Raw genomic sequence first — 19467 nt, forward strand, 5'->3', positions numbered from 1 at the left:
TGATAAATTAGAGGCATTTCCAGCAGCAATTGTTTGGACTACTTATGGGGCTACTCTGACACAAGACACTGACGTCAGAGGAGGTATGGGACTGCGGCAGAGGGAACGTGCTACAGATGCCGACGGCAGGCTGCCGTAATTATTTTAAACTGTGGTAGGCCCAGAGGGAAGAACGGAGGCAAGAACTGCTTGATGATCCAGTCTGAGGGAAGCAGCGGAGGTAAAGCCCCACACGTCAGGTAAGACTGTGCCCGTCGTGAGGGCCTCAGCGGGATGGGGGTTGCCTTAGAGACACTGGATCGGGGGGGGGGGGGAGAAAAGGACCTTGAGAAGGGGTGGGAAAGCAGTCTTGAACCAAAAGGGAGGGGGAAGACAGGGCAGATCCTGGACTACTAGAAGGGTTAAAAAGGAAAACACCCTGAACCGAGGAGATAGAGATGCCAGGCCCAGGGGAGGGGGAAGACAAAGGGCCTGTTTTACAAAGCCGCAACAGCACCGAAGCCCTTTAAATCTCTATGGGCTTTGGGGCTGTTGCTGCGCGACTGCCACTAGCGCGGATTTGTAAAACAGGCCCTAAGAGAGTGAAAGAGACAATGACCTGGACCAAAGGTGGGAGGACTCAAAATATTAGCAGAAGGAAGATAGAGAGAGGGTGAAACCAAAAACAAAGGGGGAGGCAGAAGAGAGGGGGGCAGATGTTGGACTATGGGAGGTGCAGACAGAAGAGATAGAGGGAGAGAGATGCAAGCCATAACAGAGGAGGGAGAGAGAGGGAGACATGTTGCCAATAGGGGTGGAGGAGAGAGGAAGAAAAGTTGGACTCCCGGATGGACAGAGAGAGATGTTGGTTAGGGAATGGAACGAGGTCTGGAGGACAGAAGAGGTGCACTCAGTATATATATAAATAAATATGGGGGTCTTTTACTAAGGCATGCTAGCCGATTTAGAGCGCACTAAATGCTAATGTATAGAATATAATGAGCGCATTAGCACTTAGCGAACGCTAAATCGGCTAGCGCACCGTAGTAAAAGAGGGGTATATGTTTAGTATTTTTATTGTTGGTAGATCATTTTGACTTTGGTCATTTTAAAAGTAGCTGGCAAGCCAAAAAAGTGTGGGCACCCCTGATCTAGCCCAAAATGACCTAAGAGTGTAGAAGCTTTTTTTTTTTTTTTTTTTTACTAAATCTGATACTTGGTTTGAAAATGTTAAATTCAAATCAATAATCACTCCCAGAATTTTAAATTTATTAACCAAAGAAATATTATCATCAAAAGACAGCATCAGATCTCGCATGGGTCCTTGTCCTGTCAGCCAGCAAGAAAAACTTTTGGTAAAGTTTATAATTAATCTATTATTTTTACCCATGAATTGAGGACTGTGAGGCAGTGCTGCACTTTGTCTAGTTTTAGATTTCTAGGGCTGATCTTTGCCAATTGTAAGATATCATCTGCATAACAATAGACTTTGATTACACATTCCTCTATCAGCGTTAGCATGGGCGCTAAAAAAATGTTGAATAAGGCAGGTGACAGTGCAGAACCCTGCATTACACCACAGGGCAATTTGAATTGCAAAGATTGTGAAAATGATGTAACAACTGGATGAGTTTCAAGTACAGTATAATCAAATGCTGAATGCACAAAAGAGCAGAATACCGCCCCTTCTTAATAAACTAGTGGAAACTGTGTGATTTCCCGGAAAGCATTAAAAATGAAAGTGACTGTAAAAGCCTGGACAAATAGCTACAGCTCTCTCTCAGTTTCAAATGCCTGTGCAAAATAGCAGAATACTGCCCCTTCTTAATAAACTAGTGGAAACTGTGTGATTTCCCGGAAAGCATTAAAAATGAAAGTGACTGTAAAAGCCTGGACAAATAGCTACAGCTCTCTCTCAGTTTCAAATGCCTGCGCAAAATAGCAGAATACTGCCCCCCTTAATAAACTAGTAGAAAGTGTGTGATTTCCTGGAAACCAAATATGAAAGTAGATGGACCATTGGTCTGACCCAGTATGACTATTCTTATGCACTTATGTGAAACTTATATAAATAAGCTGCAGCTTTCACTTAGCATACAGTATAAGGGACTAGACTAATCAGAGGAAGAAAGAACGTGCAGTACAGCTACACTCAGGTATAGTATTCAATGTCTGTTATATGTCCTCATATTTTTCTTCTTGCTACCAATCTCCCTCTCTTCTGGTAGAACATTTACTTTCCCACTTTTCTACTTTATATTTATTTTGCTATCCTTATAAGTAGGCATATGTGCAGCATACTGTATATAACCTTTTTTACTTCATGTAATAAGGAATACAAAGAACAAAGGAATATGAAAGAAATATCTAGCAAAAACAAAATACGAAGTGAAGATGGAAAGCAACATGTTGTTATTACACCATGTCAATTTGACCAAGAATTTCTCAGGATCATAGCCAAATAAATGAAAAATAAATAATCTATCCTGTAACCATAGCTGCAGCTGGCTTTGACTTCTTGCTCTCAGCTGTTTGGTGGGAGGGACTGTCCTTGGCCATGACAACTTCTCTTCCTGCAAACAGGGCAGGATTAATTCTTCGAGGGCCCCCAGGCACACAAGTACACTGGACCCCCTGGTCCTGCCCCACCCCCACCCCCACCCCCACCCCACCCATGCCCCATCCCCATTTATCTGTTTTCTTCTTTACTTCTTTATTTCCACTTGTATTTCTTTTTTTTAAATTCAAAACAAGCAAAGATTAGTATACCAGTGCAGTTTTTATTCTATGCAAGCCCCAAACATCTCTGAACAAATCCCCCTTCCTTCCCTTCCCACCTACTTACCCAGGAATTTAACTCCGAACCCTTTCCATGCATATATGAAAGTGGGGGGTGGACCGGAAGATGCAAAGAGTTGCTGCAAGGTCCTGTGATGACTGCATCAGCCGGTTCAACCCCTCCGACGTCACTTACCTCTTCCCTGAGCAGAGCCGGCAGACGCAGTCATCGCGGGACCTTACAGCAACTCCTTGCATCTGCCAATCCACCCCCTCTGACGTCACTTATTCAGGTTGGTTGATGGCGATTCCAGGGGAGGACGGTGTTGTCGATCTTCTGGGGGGGGGGGGGGCAGCGCTGCCGATCTTTCCGGGGGAGCCCAGCGCTGCCGATCTTTCCCGGAGGGGCTCATGCTGCCAAGGGGAAAAAACAAACAAACTGAGTCCTCTGTTTCATCGGGCCCCTCTGACAACTTCGGGCCCTAGGCACGTGCCTACTTGGCCCATTGGTTAATCCGGCCCTGCCTGCAAAAGCTCTGACCATCTCATAAGTGGAGTCAATTTTCAGTTGTGTGGCAGTCCCCAGTTTCCACATATGTTTTCCAGTGTAGCCACATATTTATCTTATTTATTCCATAATGTTTGACATACCACCAATTGCTAAGCAGTTCACAATAAAAATTGATAAAAATGCAAAAGAAAAGATGAGGGAAGGGAAAGGATAGTAAAGATAAAGTAACCTATTTGGATAAAAATGGTATAAAAATTTTAAAAATAAAATAATAAATAATTGAATAAAGACTAGTAACATAGTAACATAGTAACATAGTAGATGACGGCAGATAAAGACCCGAATGGTCCATCCAGTCTGCCCAACCTGATTCAATTTAAATTTTTTTTTTTTTTCTTCTTAGCTATTTCTGGGCGAGAATCCAAAGCTTTACCCGGTACTGTGCTTGGGTTCCAACTGCCGAAATCTCTGTTAAGACTTACTCCAGCCCATCTACACCCTCCCAGCCATTGAAGCCCTCCCCTGCCCATCCTCCACCAAACGGCCATACACAGACACAGACCGTACAAGTCTGCCCAGTAACTGGCCTAGTTCAATATTTAATATTATTTTCTGATTCTAAATCTTCTGTGTTCATCCCACGCTTCTTTGAACTCAGTCACAGTTTTACTCTCCACCACCTCTCTCGGGAGCGCATTCCAGGCATCCACCACCCTCTCCGTAAAGTAGAATTTCCTAACATTGCCCCTGAATCTACCACCCCTCAACCTCAAATTATGTCCTCTGGTTTTACCATTTTCCTTTCTCTGGAAAAGATTTTGTTCTACGTTAATACCCTTTAAGTATTTGAACGTCTGAATCATATCTCCCCTGTCTCTCCTTTCCTCTAGGGTATACATATTCAGGGCTTCCAGTCTCTCCTCATACGTCTTCTGGCGCAAGCCTCCTATCATTTTCGTCGCCCTCCTCTGGACCGCCTCAAGTCTTCTTACGTCTTTCGCCAGATACGGTCTCCAAAACTGAACACAATACTCCAAGTGGGGCCTCACCAATGACCTGTACAGGGGCATCAACACCTTCTTCCTTCTACTGACTACGCCTCTCGTTATACAGCCCAGAATCCTTCTGGCAGCAGCCACTGCCTTGTCACACTTTTTTCACCTTTAGATCTTCGGACACTATCACCCCAAGGTCCCTCTCCCCGTCCGTGCATATCAGCTTCTCTCCTCCCAGCATATACGGTTCCTTCCTATTATTAATCCCCAAATGCATTACTCTGCATTTCTTTGCATTGAATTTTAGTTGCCAGGCATTAGACCATTCCTCTAACTTTTGCAGATCCTTTTTCATATTCTCCACTCCCTCTTCGGTGTTTACTCTGTTATAAATCTTGGTATCATCTGCAAAAAGGCACACTTTTCCTTCTAACCCTTCAGCAATGTCACTCACATACATATTGAACAGGATTGGCCCCAGCACCGAACCCTGAGGGACCCCACTAGTCACCTTTCCTTCCTTCGAGCGACTTCCATTAACCACCACCCTCTGGCGTCTGTCCGACAGCCAGTTTCTGACCCAGTTCACCACTTTGGGTCCTAACTTCAGCCCTTCAAGTTTGTTCAACAGCCTCCTATGAGGAACTGTATCAAAGGCTTTGCTGAAATCCAAGTAAATTACATCTAGCATATGTCCTCGATCCAGCTCTCTGGTCACCCAATCAAAAAATTCAATCAGGTTCGTTTGGCACGATTTACTTTTTGTAAAGCCATGTTGCCTCGGATCCTGTAACCCATTAGATTCAAGGAAATACACTATCCTTTCTTTCAGCAACACTTCCATTATTTTTCCAACAACTGAAGTGAGGCTCACCGGCCTGTAGTTTCCTGCTTCATCCCTGTGACCACTTTTATGAATAGGGACCACATCCGCTCTCCTCCAATCCCCAGGAATCACTCCCGTCTCCAGAGATTTGTTGAACAAGTCTTTAATAGGACTCGCCAGAACCTCTCTGAGCTCCCTTAGTATCCTGGGATGGATCCCGTCTGGTCCCATCGCTTTGTCCACCTTCAGTTTTTCAAGTTGCTCATAAACACCCTCCTCCGTGAACGGCGCAGAATCTACTCCATTTTCTCGTGTAACTTTGCCAGACAATCTCGGTCCTTCTCCAGGATTTTCTTCTGTGAACACAGAACAGAAGTATTTGTTTAGCACATTTGCTTTCTCCTCATCACTCTCCACATATTTGTTCCCAGCATCTTTTAGCCTAGCAATTCCATTTTTTATCTTCCTCCTTTCACTAATATATCTGAAAAAATTTTTATCTCCCTTTTTTACATTTTTAGCCATTTGTTCTTCCGCCTGTGCCTTCGCCAAACGTATCTCTCTCTTGGCTTCTTTCAGTTTCACCCTGTAGTCCTTTCTGCTCTCCTCTTCTTGGGTTTTTTTATATTTCATGAACGCCAACTCTTTCGCCTTTATTTTCTCAGCCACTAGGTTGGAGAACCATATCGGCTTCCTTTTTCTCTTGTTTTTATTGATTTTCTTCACATAAAGGTCCGTAGCCATTTTTATCGCTCCTTTCAGCTTAGACCACTGTCTTTCCACTTCTCTTATGTCCTCCCATCCTAACAGCTCTTTCTTCAGGTACTTTCCCATTGCATTAAAGTCCGTACGTTTGAAATCTAGGACTTTAAGTATCGTGCGGCCGCTCTCCACTTTAGCCGTTATATCAAACCAAACCGTTTGATGATCGCTACTACCCAGGTGAGCACCCACTCGAACATTAGAGATACTCTCTCCATTTGTGAGGACCAGATCCAATATCGCTTTTTCCCTTGTGGGTTCCGTCACCATTTGTCTGAGCAGACCTCTTGAAAGGCATCCACAATCTCCCTACTTCTTTCCGATTCCGCAGACGGAACATTCCAGTCCGCATCCGGCAGGTTGAAATCTCCCAACAGCAGAACCTCCTCTTTCCTTCCAAACTTTTGGATATCCATAATCAGATCCTTATCAATTTGCTGCGATTGAGTCAGAGGTCTGTAGACTACACCCACGTAGATAGACGTTCCATCTTCTCTTTTCAGAGCAATCCATATCGCTTCTTCCTCTCCCCAGGTCCCTTGCATTTCGGTCGCTTGGATATTGATCTTTACATAGAGAGCTACTCCTCCACCTTTATGACCATCTCTGTCCTTCCTAAAAAGATTATATCCCGGTATGTTTGCATCCCATCCATGTGATTCACTGAACCATGTCTCTGTGATAGCAACAATATCTAGATCTGCCTCTAATATCAGGGCTTGCAGATCATGAACTTTGTTGCTTAGACTGCGAGCATTTGTGGTCATCGCTTTCCAGCTATTTTTCAGCGATAATCTCTTTTCGTATGGATTTTTGTGTCGTTTAACTTTCCGTTGCAATACTAAGAAATGAGTTGCTGATATTGCTTATGTTGCAGCCTTTACTACTATCACATCTTTTCTTTTGCCGGGGGTGGTCTCTATAATTGTCCTTCGTACATACACCATCCCCACCTTCTAGTTTAAATGCCTAGAAAAATATTGTCTAAATTTCTCTGCAAGGTTTCTTTTTCCTGCTGTAGTAATATGTAGCCCATCAGTGCAATATAGCTTCTTGTCCTTCCATGTATTTCCCCATCCTCCTATGTACCTGAAGCCTTCTTGATGACACCAGGCTCTGAGCCATCTATTAAAGTCCTCTGTGTTTTTCACTCTTTGCTCTCCTTTTCCATATGCAGGCAGTATTTCAGAAAAAGCTAAAGTCTTTACAAAAGGTTTCACGCCCTCACCAAGCTCCCGAAAAGCTTTCTGTGCTGCAAGTGTGGAGTTGTTGGCCAGGTCATTTGTTCCCAGATGGATAACAACATCAGTGTTAAAATCCTTAGTTTCTTCCTTAATTATAGTCAGTATTTGCCTGGAACTCCTGGTAGCTGAGGATCCTGGAAGACATTTCACTATTTTGGTCTCCTCGCCCTGTGTTCCAAGGTTAATGCCTCTGATGATGGAATCCCCCAACAGTAATAGTTTTCTGTTTTTGGCTTTTTTATTTGTACTTAGGGTGCTCTTGTTCTCTTGAGTTACCTTCATTGGTTCCAGTCCCACCTCCCTTCTGTTTTCCTGAGTATCGCAGTGCACTAGTGGAGCGAAGGAATTCTGTAGAGGTAATATTAGTGAAGGTGGATGTTTCTGTGTTACATGTCACAGTCTTCCTGAGCCTACTGTGACCCATTTATTCCTGGGCTGTTTTATTCTTTGAGGTAGAGGTGGTAAGTTGGTATGATTTTGTGGAGTGATGGAAGCTGCTTTAATTGTATTCAATTCCTGTTTAAGTTTGCAGAGCTCCTCCTTAATACTGGCAAGTTGAAGACAGATGGGGCAAGCCTTAAGCCTCCAAATAGTATGTCTTGGAATTAAAGCACCACAGTGATTGCATAGAATAAAGGTCACCTTGATTGGTTGTGAAGTGACTTGATTGGTTGTGAAGTGACCAGAAATATAGGCTCTATACCACCTAAAACACAGTATTTTAAACAAAAATGCAGGTTCTATCAGTGCTACCCTAAAACACAGGATTTATAACAGGATTTTCCCTACTTTAGTCACCCTGAGCCACTGGCACCAGAAATATAGGCTCTATACCACCTAAAACACAGTATTTTAAACAAAAATACAGGAAGAGGAAATAAGATTTAACAGAGGAAAGAGAAGGATTTATTTTTTTGTGATTTAACTAGCTGGCTAGGTCTGTGCCAACAATTTGTCCATAGTACCCTTCCTCGTTCCACCTCCTAAATCTGAACTGCCTTTTCAAAAACCTTGCATTCAGCCCCGTAATGCTCCCAGACGTAGGGGAAGCACACTTCACTCCTCCATTACTGCAGTGCAGAGTTCTGAATATGAGAGAGGTTAGAAGGGGGGAGGGGAAGGGGATTTTATATCTAGATACTGTATAGTAGCCAGGCTGGTAGAATTTTAAAGGATGAAGCTTCAGGAGTTGGGAGGAATTTTCCAGCGGGTGATGGGGATTCGGATCCTAGACAAAAATGGTTTAAACACCTTGAAGGATGGGACAGATTTATACTGTATATTCTAACATTTGAAAATCAAATGCATGTGTATATTTGTATCACCTGAGCTAGCTCAAAACCTTTGGATCACCCATTTGATCCTTGTGATACTAGGCAACTATATTTAGTTAATGAGTGCAGAACAATTTTCAGGAAAAAAAAAAAAAGGTCAAGGATAAGCCCTGGCACAAAGTGGTCTAGGCATCTGCTCAGGGAAACAGAATTTGGTGTGTGTGGCAGTATGTTTGTTTATTTTTTCTTAAAATATTCCCTTTTCCTAACAAGGTTCAAAGCAGTTTACAATCACTAATTTAAAATTGAGACAGGGATTCTATTAAGAACAGGAAAGAAATGACATTCATGCACACAGACAGTTAAAATACAATTTCAAAAACATTCACAATATGTGTATTCATCTCAGTCTCCCGGCATCAACTGAAGTTTGAATTTAGGGTCAGTCAAAGGGACGATGTTAAATGCCCTTTCGAAAAGGAGTATTTTCACTAAAGTTCTGAACTTTGGCTCTGTATGAATATTAGGAGGTAAATCATTTCAGGATTTAAGAGCGATAAAGAAGATGGCAGCATCCTTGGTGGACTCAGTGGGCATATGAGAGAAAGTGGTGCATGAGAGAACTTCCCCCCTTCTGCTGCTATCCCCTTCAACCCCTCACCCCTGCACTGGTCCTAAGCTTAAAGCCTGCCCTCCCCCCCCCCGGACCAGCATCCGCTGCTGCTGCCTATCGTCACTTCAAACCTCCCCCATCCACCGCCGCTGCCAACCACCGCCTGCCACAACTAAAGAGAAGGAAGGTCCAGGCGCCGGCCCACTAACTTTCTTCCCAATGTCAATTCTGACATCGGAGAGGATGTTCCGGGCCAGCCAATTGCTGCCTGGCTGGGCCGAAACGTGCTCTCCGACGTCAGAATTGACGGGGAGAAGGCTTCTGGGCCGGCGCCTGGACCTTCCTTTCTTGCAGCACCCGTCCTTCATGGTGCCAAGGCTGCGAACAGGCTGAGGATATGCGTGGCAACTGTGCTGCCCTGAGAAGGAGCCCCTAAGCAGTTTTGCAATATTCTTGAAAGCCCACTCATCAGTTACACCGTGCAAGCCTTTGAGAGGTAAGGACGAGCCCCCTAGCGCTTTCTCTTGCCCTCCTCCCAGATCAGGCACAGCCCTTTTGTGCCTTCCTCCCAGCTTATGGGCAGTCTCGCGGCTGCCTCTCTTTTCTCCCTCCTCGGTTGCATGCACAACCCTCCACTATCTACACAAGCTGCTTACGCCGTAAGAAGGAGGAGCTGCAGTGCAGCAGCACAAGAGTATTGCGTAATCCGTTCATTATGCTTTGGTGACTTGAGTTTTAAACAACGTCCTCCTGAAAGTAATAAAATTAAAATAGCCTGTCTTGCTCTAAGTTGGAGAAATGTTGCCACTTGCATCTCTTCTCCTGAGAAAAATTTCCTGATGAACATGGCTTTTCTAAGAGGCCCTTTTACCAAGCTGCTTAACATGGCCATTAATACAACCCCCCACCCTGCCAAAAGTACTACAGAATGCTACATAGAAAAATCAAGTTAACAGAATACTTCAGTCACACATGGCAGGAACAGTTTTAGGGGAGTGCAACTAGGGCAACTGCCCACTGGTCTGAGAGAGCCCTAAGCCAGCTGGAAGCTAAAGAAGCAAGGCCTGGGCTTTGCGGATCCCCAGTTATGTCTAATACCATCTCTAGCAGGATACATATTTCAAATCTGATATATTCTAATCACAAAATAGAAAATAAAATTATTTTTTCTACCCTTTGTTGTCTTGTCATTTTATTCTTCAAATCATGTTGGTCTCAGGTGCTGGTCTCTGTTTTCTTATGCCTTCTCTTAACTCATTTGCCAGGGTCACCTGACCATTTGACATTTCTTCTTTCTCCAGGCTCACCGCCCTTCTTCTATCTCTGAGTATGTATTGTTCCCCATGTTCAGCATCTCCCTTCTTTATGTCTCCTAAAGGTCCCTTTCTAACATTTCCCCTGTACCCATCTCCCTGCCTTCATCATCTTACTATTCTATGTTTCCTCCTCCTGTGTACAGTATCACTCCTCTATATCCCTATGCCCCCTATCCAGCATCTTCCTTCTGCATTCTTATTCTCCCCCATGTCTAGCCATCTTCTCTCTGTGTTCATATACTCTCCTGTCTAGCATTACCATTCTGTGTCCATATACCACCTCCATGCAGCATTCCCCTTTTTGTCTCACTTCCTATGTTCCTTTCCATGCCCACCATCTCCCTCCCGTCTTTTGTATATATCCCTGTGTCCAGCTTCTCCCCTCTCTTACTCCCTTAGACCAATGTGTCTCTCACACTCTCTCTTTCCTCCCCCCTGCTATATTCAATATTTCACTCACTCTTCCTTCATCCCCTTGGTTCAGCTTTTCTCTTTCCCTTCCCTTCTCTCTCTTCTTCCCTGCAGTTTTCTCCCTTCCCATGGGTCTAACACCTCTATCCCCTCTGTGCCCAGGTGTGGGTCTGGCACCTCTCCCTTCCCTACAGCTCCACTCTACCCACATGGGCCCAGCACCTCTTTCCCTTCCCCCATGACCAGATCCAGCAACTGTCTCCCTTCTCTTCAGCTCTAGCCTGTCCAACAGCCTAACTAATTCCCTCTCCCCTTTGCGGTTGCAGCAGCAGCAGCCCCCCCTCACAAATCTAGAAGTCCCATTCCCTCCCCGTCGTGGGTCCAACAGCCCCATCCCTTGATCCCGATTGTGGGTCAAAACCAGCCAAAAAAAAGACAACCTGCGACTCCCCTGGGTTGGCCCCTTTGCGCCTCTTGGAGCGGGCCTACCAGATTCTCAGAAGCTTCATGGACAAAGAAGCAGGCAATATTGCATGCAGAGCTGCTCCGGGACCTTCTTCCGGCTGAGTCCCTCTTTCCGATGTAACTTCTGAACATTGGAAGAAGGTTACTCGGCCGGAAGAAAGTTACCGTATTTTCACATAGATAACGCGCACCCGTGTAAAATGCGCACACGGGTATAGCGCGCGAAAAACACAAATTTATGTACAGAATTTTTTATATACCGCACACACCAATATACCGCGCATGCTGTCCGACTCTCCTTTCGCCCGCCCCGACTCTCCTCTGGAGACCCCGACTCTCTTTTCGCCCGCCCCGACTCTCCTTTCCCCCTTGAAGTCCTGTCCCTACCCTGAAAGCCTGATGCCCCCCCCGACGTCCGATTCACCCCCCTGCAGGACCGCTCACACCCCCACCCCGAAGGACCGCTCGCACGCACCCGCCCCCCCCGCCCCGAAGGACCGCTCGCACCCCCACCCCGAAGGACCGCTCGCACGCACCCGCACTCCCACCTGAAGGACCGCTCGCACCCCCACAGCCTCCCCCCCCTCCCCCATAGAGAAGCTGTCTACCTTGTTTCCGGATGCCAGCCCAGCTGCTTCCTCTGCCGGCGGTCCTGCCCCTTCTCAGAGCCCTGTGTGACGTCAGAGAAAGGGCGGGACCGCCTGAAGAGGAAGCAGCACAGCACAGGGCTCTGAGAAGGGGCAGGACCGCCGGCAGAGGAAGCAGCTGGGCTGGCATCCGGAAACAAGGTAGACAGCTTCTCCATGGGGGAGGGGGGGAGGCTGTGGGGGTGCGAGCGGTCCTTCGGGTCGGGGTGCGAGCGGTCCTTCGGGGTGGGAGTGCGAGCGCTCCTTCCGGGTGATGAATCGGGCGTCGGGGGGGGGGGGGGAAACTATGTAAAAAAAATTTTGTACAACGCGCTCACGTGTATAACGCACAAGGGTATGCGCTGTATGTAAAAACCACGCATAACGCACGCGTTATATGCGAGAAAATACGGTACTCGGTCAGAAGAAGGTCCCGGAGCAGCTCTGCATGCAGTGTTGCCTACCTCTTCATCCACAAAGCTTCTGAGAGGCTGGTAGGCCCGCAAAGGGGCCGACACAGGGGAATCGCAGGTTTTGGGGGGGGGGTTTCCGGTTTTGACCCCGTGATCGGGAATGAAGGAGGGAGGGTGCGAAGGAGGGGGGCTGTTGAACCTTCGATTGGGAGGGAGGGGGGCTGCTGGACTCGCAATGGGGGGGGCTGCTAGACCTGTGATCGTGAAGTGGGGATGCTGGACCTGCGATCACAAGAAGGGCTGCTGGTCAGGAGGGGTGGGAAGGGAGGCGACTTTTGGCAGATTCTTCACTTCGGGAACAAGGCCATTTACTGTTCTGCAGGGCGGTGAAAAGCCATATTCCCATAACCGCAGTGAACAGCCACTTTTTTCCTCCATTCTTGCAAGTTAGCTGTGGCTAGCCATGGGAAACAGTCCCCATGTCATTCTCCATCTAAAACCCAAAACTTCATTTAAAGGTCAGCTAATAATGCAAAATAGGCAGTTTCTTTCATTAAAAAATCAAAACAACATATTGTTTTGATCTTTAGTTTTATAATATATTTTGCAAAAATCAGAAGCTAAGCTATTAGATATTTTATTAGGAATAACAATACAACAAATATTAGCAAACTGGAAAAATAACTCAGTTATGTCTGAATGTGTTTGGTGGAATGCTGTTTGCTTAGTAAGGAAATATGAAGACACAGCTGCTGTTAAAAATGCATAATTTATCAAATTTTAACAAGGTTTGGAGACTTTTAGATGACTATTGTCAGACTTCAGTTTAATCTACAGGTACCTTTGCCTTTGTAGTAAATATTATGTGATGTTACTTTGGTTCACATCTGTCCTATATAAATTCAATAAAAAATTAAAACAGGTAAAAAAATAAAACAAAAAACCGCTTTTGTAAAAAAAAAAAAAATCCTTGTTAGCAGCTAGAGTGCCTTAGGTTTGACTCAGTTAATGGTTTCCAAAACAGCTTTTCCAAACATCCTAAAGTTTACCATGCCTGCTGTTTCACTCAGCTTTAAGCAAAATCAGTAAAACTGTGTTAGGCTATTTTATCACTGGCCCCAGCAGTAAAAGCTCCGTTGCTCAAAGGAGTTTTGTAGAAGGGGGAAGTATATTAGGCTGCTCCAGGCATTAGGGCCGCCATCAGGGCAGTACCACCAGTCCTGCATTCAGGGGCCCGGAGCTGACAGGGGGCCCGGGCTCCCCCAGGGTCCTAGGCCACAGTCTAGGGGGAGGGGCAGTCCGCCCCACGTGGACAGGAGAGAGCTGGACGGGGGACCCGCGGAATTCAATACATCTCGAGCCGCGGGACTCGTCTTCTGTTCCTGCCTGCCCTGCCGCTCACATATAGCCGATCGCAAGTGTTCCCCGATGTCAGCGCTGACGTCGGAGGGAGGGCTTAAGCAAAGCCTGCCCTCCGACGTCAGCGCTGACGTCGGAGAATACTTCCGGTTGGCTATTTGTGCGCGGCAGGGCAGGCAGGAAACAGAAGACAAGCCTCGCAGCTTGAGCTTCGTTTTGCTGAGAAAGTTGCAAAGATGGACTGGGAGGCAAACGCGGAACACAAAAGGGGGGAGGGAGTGCGTTTTGGACACAAGGCATGAACTTGGGAGAGAGTAAGGGAGGGAAAGAGATGCTGAGGTGGGGGAGAGAATGGGTTTTTGGACACAGAAGGCATGGACTTGGGAGAGAGGAAGGGAGGGAAAGAGATGCTGAGGTGGGGGAGGGAATGGGTTTTTGGACACAGAAGGCATGGACTTGGGAGAGAGGAAGGGAGGGAAAGAGATGCTGAGGTAGGGGAGGGAATGAGTTTTTGGACACAGAAGGCATGGACTTGGGAGAGAGGAAGGGAGGGAAAGAGATGGTTGTGTACACGGGGAATAGAAGAAAGGAGAATTTTTTGTCATAGGGAGGGAGAGAGGTACAGATAGTGGCATACCAGGGTGGGGGGGGGGGCGGTCCACCCCGCCCCGGGTTTATGTCCCAAGGGGATGCACAGCTGGCCACCCTCCAGTGTTCTCCCTAGGCCGGCAAACTGCGGCTCTTTAGCCACTTGAGTGCCACCGCCGCCATCTGGAACAGGCCGGCGCCAAGTTCTCCCTGCTTTTCCCTGTGGGGCCGGCCAACTCTCGCCACTCGCGTCAATTCTGACGTTGGAGAGGACGTTCTGGGTCAGCCAATCGCTGCCTGGCTGGCCTAGAACGTCCTCTCCGATGTTAGAATTGACGTCGGGTGGCGAGAGTTGGTCGGCCCCGCGAGGAAGAGAAGCAGGGCGAACTCGGCGCCGGCCTGTTCCCGATGGCGGCAGTGGCAGCCTATTCTCCAGTGGCGGTGGCAGCATTTTCCCAATGGTGGTGGCATAGGGGAGGGCAGGGAGAAAGAAAGAAAGGGGGGGCAGGAAGCCAGAAAGAAAGAAAGGGGGCAGGGTGAAACAAAGAAAAATGGGGCACGGAAAGAGAGAGAGAGAAAGACAGACATACAGAACGAAAGAGGGTGTGGAGAGAGAAAGAAGGGGGTAGGGTGAGAGAGAGAAAAACAGACATACAGAAAGAAAGGGGGTATGAGAGAGAGAAAAAGAAAGAAGGGACAGGGTGAAACAAAGAAAAAGTTTGGGGAGGGAATGAGGTCTGGAGGAGAGGAAGCATACAGGAGGCTGAAAGAAGGGAAGAAATATAAGAAATATTGGATGCACAGTCAGAAGAATAAAGTGCAACCAGAGACTGATGAAATTACCAAAGGTAGGAAAAATGGTTTTATTTTCAATTTAGTGATCAAAATGTGTCTGCTTTGAGAATTTATATATGCTGTCTATATTTTGCACTATGGCCCCCTTTTACTAAACTGCAATAGCGTTTTTTAGCGCAGGGAGCCTATGAGCATTGAGAGCAGCGTGGGGCATTCAGCGCAGCTCCCTGCGCTAAAAACCGCTATCGCGTTTTAGTAAAAAGGGAGGGGGAATATTTGTCTATTTTTGTATAGTTGTTACTGAGGTGACATTGCATAAAGTCATCTGCCTTGACCTCTTTGAAAACCCGCGGAATATAAATGATAATTAACATTTTCTCTGCATACAGCGTGCTTTGTGTTTTTAAAATTTTATTATTGGTAGATCATTTTGACTTGGCCACAAAGGTAATGGGGATGGAGGGAGGGGAACTGCTGAAAGACATCTAGTAATCCTTGAAGGCTTGACTGTGCAGGGAATTATTTTTGTAAAATCATGTTTTGTTATGTGACTGGCATTATTTAGACTTTAATTTCTATGAATGAATAGAATGAAAATGATATAAATTACTTGCTTGTTTTTATGTGCGTGTGCTGAAGGAAAGTGGAGAGAGAGTGGGCTGAGGACGCTGAAGGGAAATGGGGAAGAGAGAATGGGGAGAAGACGCTGATTTATAAATTGACAATTGTACAGAATATTGTTTCTTTTTTATATTCATCCATAGCTGCATGTTAATGATGTGCTCATATGCACTTATTTATCATCATAACATATACATCATCATTAACATGCAGCTGTGGATGTGTAAGGACAGGCTGAGGAGGATGGATGGGAAGGAAGGAAGGTGCACATATCAACATATCGTACATTTTTAACATGCATGATGCAGCTATAGGCAAGCAGAGGAGGATGGGATCATACAGATGTGTATGTTCAGATATGCGCTCAGATGTGTAGTTTTTTTCTGATATATTTATTAAGCTTACAGTATTTATAAAAACACATTTAATACTTGTTACAAAAAATATTGTGAAATTGTGATCTACTTCTGGCCTACAAAGGTCAAAAGAAATCCTTAACTGAGATTTTACACACAAGGAGAGGGCAGTGTGCTGAGCTAGGCAGGCAGGAGAGGAGAGCAGACAGCGCTGAGGAGCGCTGAGACCGCAAGGGAGGCGGTAAGGGAGCTTGGGGCAGAGGCGAGAGTTCGCTCCGCCCACCCCCACCGCGTCGGAGCGAGAGCCGGTCTCCCCCTTAAAAGGGGAGGAGCCAACGCGGCACCAAACAGCTCAGCACAAGGAGAGGGCAGCGTGCTGAGCTAGGCAGGCAGGAGAGAAGAGCAGACAGCGCTGAGGAGTGCTGAGACCGCAAGGGAGGTGGTAAGGGAGCTTGGGGCAGAGGCGAGAGTTCGCTCCGCCCACCCCCACCGCGTCAGAGCGAGAGCCGGACTCCCCCTTAAAAGGGAAGGAGCCAACGCGGCACCAAACAGCTCAGCACAAGGAGAGGGCAGTGTGCTTAGCTAGGCAGGCAGGAGAGGAGAGCAGACAGCGCTGAGGAGCGCTGAGACCGCAAGGGAGGCGGTAAGGGAGCTTGGGGCAGAGGCGAGAGTTCACTCCGCCCACCCCCACCGCGTCGGAGCGAGAGCCGGACTCCCCCTTAAAAGGAGAGGAGCCAATGCGGCACCAAACAGCTCAGCACAAGGGGAGGGCAGCGTGCTGAGCTAGGCGAAGGCGAGCGGCAGGAGACCAGGCCACCCAGCAGCTACAGCTAAAACATAAACCGTAGGTACTTCTCTTACTCTTTTTTCTCTTTTCTCTTTTGTTTTAGTCAGCTGCAAGCTGGGCACACTCACACACATCGCACAGCGGATACTAGAGGGAGGACAACAGGAGATATGGAGGCAGCAGGCACCCAGCGGAGCTTCCCAGTATTCTGCACGGAGTGCCATATGTATGACTACCTCCCCTCCGGGAGGCAGGCATACATATGCGGTCGGTGCCAGGAACTGGGAAGCCTGAGAATGGAGGTCGGCAGACTGCGGGTCAGGGTCCAGGAACTGGAGGGACTCCACACCCCAGAGGAGACATGCTGGTCATCCGAGGACACAGACGGAGCAGGCTCCACTGTGGACCAGGTGAGGGACCTCGAGAGGTTAATAGAGGAAGCCTACAGGAAGGTGGAGGAACAGGACCAGCAGCAGCACAGACGGATGTTGACAGACGAGACCCAGGATCCACAAGGCGACACCGGGGAAGGACCTAGCGGAGGAACCAAGCAAGCGGAGGAGACCGTGACTCACCGGGACCCCGAGGGAGAGGCACCGCACTACACCAAGGACACGGATCTGAGACAGAGGAGGTTGCTGAGGAAGGGGAAGTCTGCTATTGTGGTGGGAGACTCGATCTTGAGAGAGGTAGATAGTCACGTAGCCAGAGGAAGGGAGGACCGGCTAGTGACTTGTCTCCCAGGGGCCAAGACACGAGACATCACCGATAGGATTGAGAGGATCCTGGACGGAGCAGAGACGGAGGAGACAGCGGTGATAATCCACGTCGGAACGAATGATGTGAGCTGGAGGAACTTCAGCATGACAACACTGACTGACCAGTTCAGGGTCCTGGGACGGAAGCTGAAGAGGAGGACACGGCAGATAGCATTCTTGGAGATCCTGCCAGTACCGAGGGCGGATGCGAAGAGACAGGCAGACCTCCAGGCTGTGAATGCATGGTTGAGGAGATGGTGCCAGGAGGAGGGCTTCCACTTCGTGAGGAACTGGACATCCTTCTGGGGAAAGAGCAAGCTCTACCGGCGGGACGGCCTGCATCTGAGCACAGCGGGGACTAGACTACTGGCAGCAAATGTGAGGAAGGAGGTCGAGAGGGCTTTAAACTGAGGAGAGGGGGAAAGCCGACAGCTGATCTGATGTTGACGCTTCGGACGGCAGTATCCAGCAAAGATACTGAGCGGGCAGACTGCGGGGAGGAGGACCAGGGACCAGTGACCAGACAGCGAGGGAAACACCAGGTAATGGCAACTTGCCGGGAGGGGCCTAGAGGGCATTGGGGTAAGGGGGGACAGAGTGGCACGAGGGTGCAAGCTGAGGGCAAGAAGGAGGAGCCACGGGGCAAGGGGGATCAACCCAGGGCTCAGGGGATGATAACCCGAGGGGGAGATGGCAGGACTAAAGAATACGGAGAGACAGCAGGTGAGCGGGGTGGCAGAGACCAGGGGAGGCTGAGCGATACGAGGGTGCAGGCTACGGGCACAGTAGAGGCACGAGGAACGGGAGTGCAACGTGAAACTCTGGGGATAGCAGCCCATGCGGAGGATGGAGGGGCCAGCAAGTCCCAGGCCAAGGCAGTAGTGGCAGCCAAAATCCGGGACCTCCATTGCCTATACGCAAATGCAAGAAGTCTAGGGGCCAAAATGGGAAAGCTGGAAGTCACAGCCAGAAGGGAAGACCTGGATATAATTGGAATAACAGAAACGTGGTGGACAGAGGAAAACCAATGGGATGTGGCGCTGCTGCCAGGGTACAAGCTCTACAGGAGAGACAGGACTCACAAGAGGGGTGGAGGAATAGCGTTATATATAAAGGACTCTATCCCCTCGGTCGGGATGGATATGGCAACGAAGGCGGAGGGACTGGAATCGCTATGGGTCAGGTTGCCAGGAACAAAGGGAGCAGACGTAAAATTGGGGCTGTACTATCGCCCTCCCGGTATGCCAGAGGCTAACGGACATGACCTGGAGGCTGAATTGAGACAGGAATGTAAAAACGGCAATGTGACAGTGTTTGGAGACTTCAACTACCCGGGGATAGACTGGGGTACGGGTCACTCCAACTGCGCTAGAGAAACCGACTTCATAGAAGCTGTAAGGGACTGCTTCATGGAGCAGCTTGTCAAGGAACCGACACGAGGGGATGCTATTCTTGACCTCATCCTCAATGGACTAGGGGGGCCTGCAAGAGACGTGGAAGTGGGAGGACCGCTAGGCAACAGTGATCACAACGCAATCAGATTTATGATAGAAATGGGGTCACCCACAACAAGGAGGACCGCATCGACTGCGCTCAACTTCAGGAAAGGGAACTAAGATGCTATGAGGAAAATGGTGGGGAAAAAGCTCAGGAACAGCTTTAAGATGAAGACCGTAGGGACCGTCTGGTCCCTATTCAGGGATACCCTCCAAAAGGCACAAACCATGTACATCCCCAGTTTCAGGAAAGGGGGCAAGAACAATCGCTCAAAAGACCCGGTTTGGATAACAATTGCAGTGAGGCGGGCGTTAAGGGATAAGAAAGCATCCTTCAGAAAATGGAAACAGGACCAGACGGAAGTAAACCGACAGGAGCACAGGAACTGCCAAAAGGTATGCCACCGAGAGGTTAGAAAAGCAAAAAGGGAATATGAGGAGGGACTGGCTAGGGAGGCAAAAAACTTCAAGGCATTCTTCAGCTACGTAAAAGG

The 19467-nt window shown here is 47.9% G+C and overlaps 1 protein-coding gene across 2 annotated transcripts in view; it reads left to right on the top strand.

Moving 5' to 3' along the window:
• Nucleotides 1-2085: 2085 nt before the first annotated feature.
• LOC117357773 (interferon-induced very large GTPase 1-like) overlaps nt 2086-19467 on the top strand; it is a 29323-nt gene continuing 11941 nt past the window's right edge. Inside the window, exon 1 of one of the 2 annotated variants that reach the window (XM_033938863.1) lies at nt 2086-2135. The gene's annotated coding sequence lies outside the window, so the exon portion shown is untranslated. Of the gene's footprint in view, nt 2136-17895; nt 18020-19467 lie in introns of those variants that run through there. The other variant, XM_033938864.1, reaches the window with a different exon arrangement.

Source organism: Geotrypetes seraphini, chromosome 3 (genome assembly GCF_902459505.1).
Source record: "Geotrypetes seraphini chromosome 3, aGeoSer1.1, whole genome shotgun sequence".
NCBI classification, from domain to species: domain Eukaryota; kingdom Metazoa; phylum Chordata; class Amphibia; order Gymnophiona; family Dermophiidae; genus Geotrypetes; species Geotrypetes seraphini.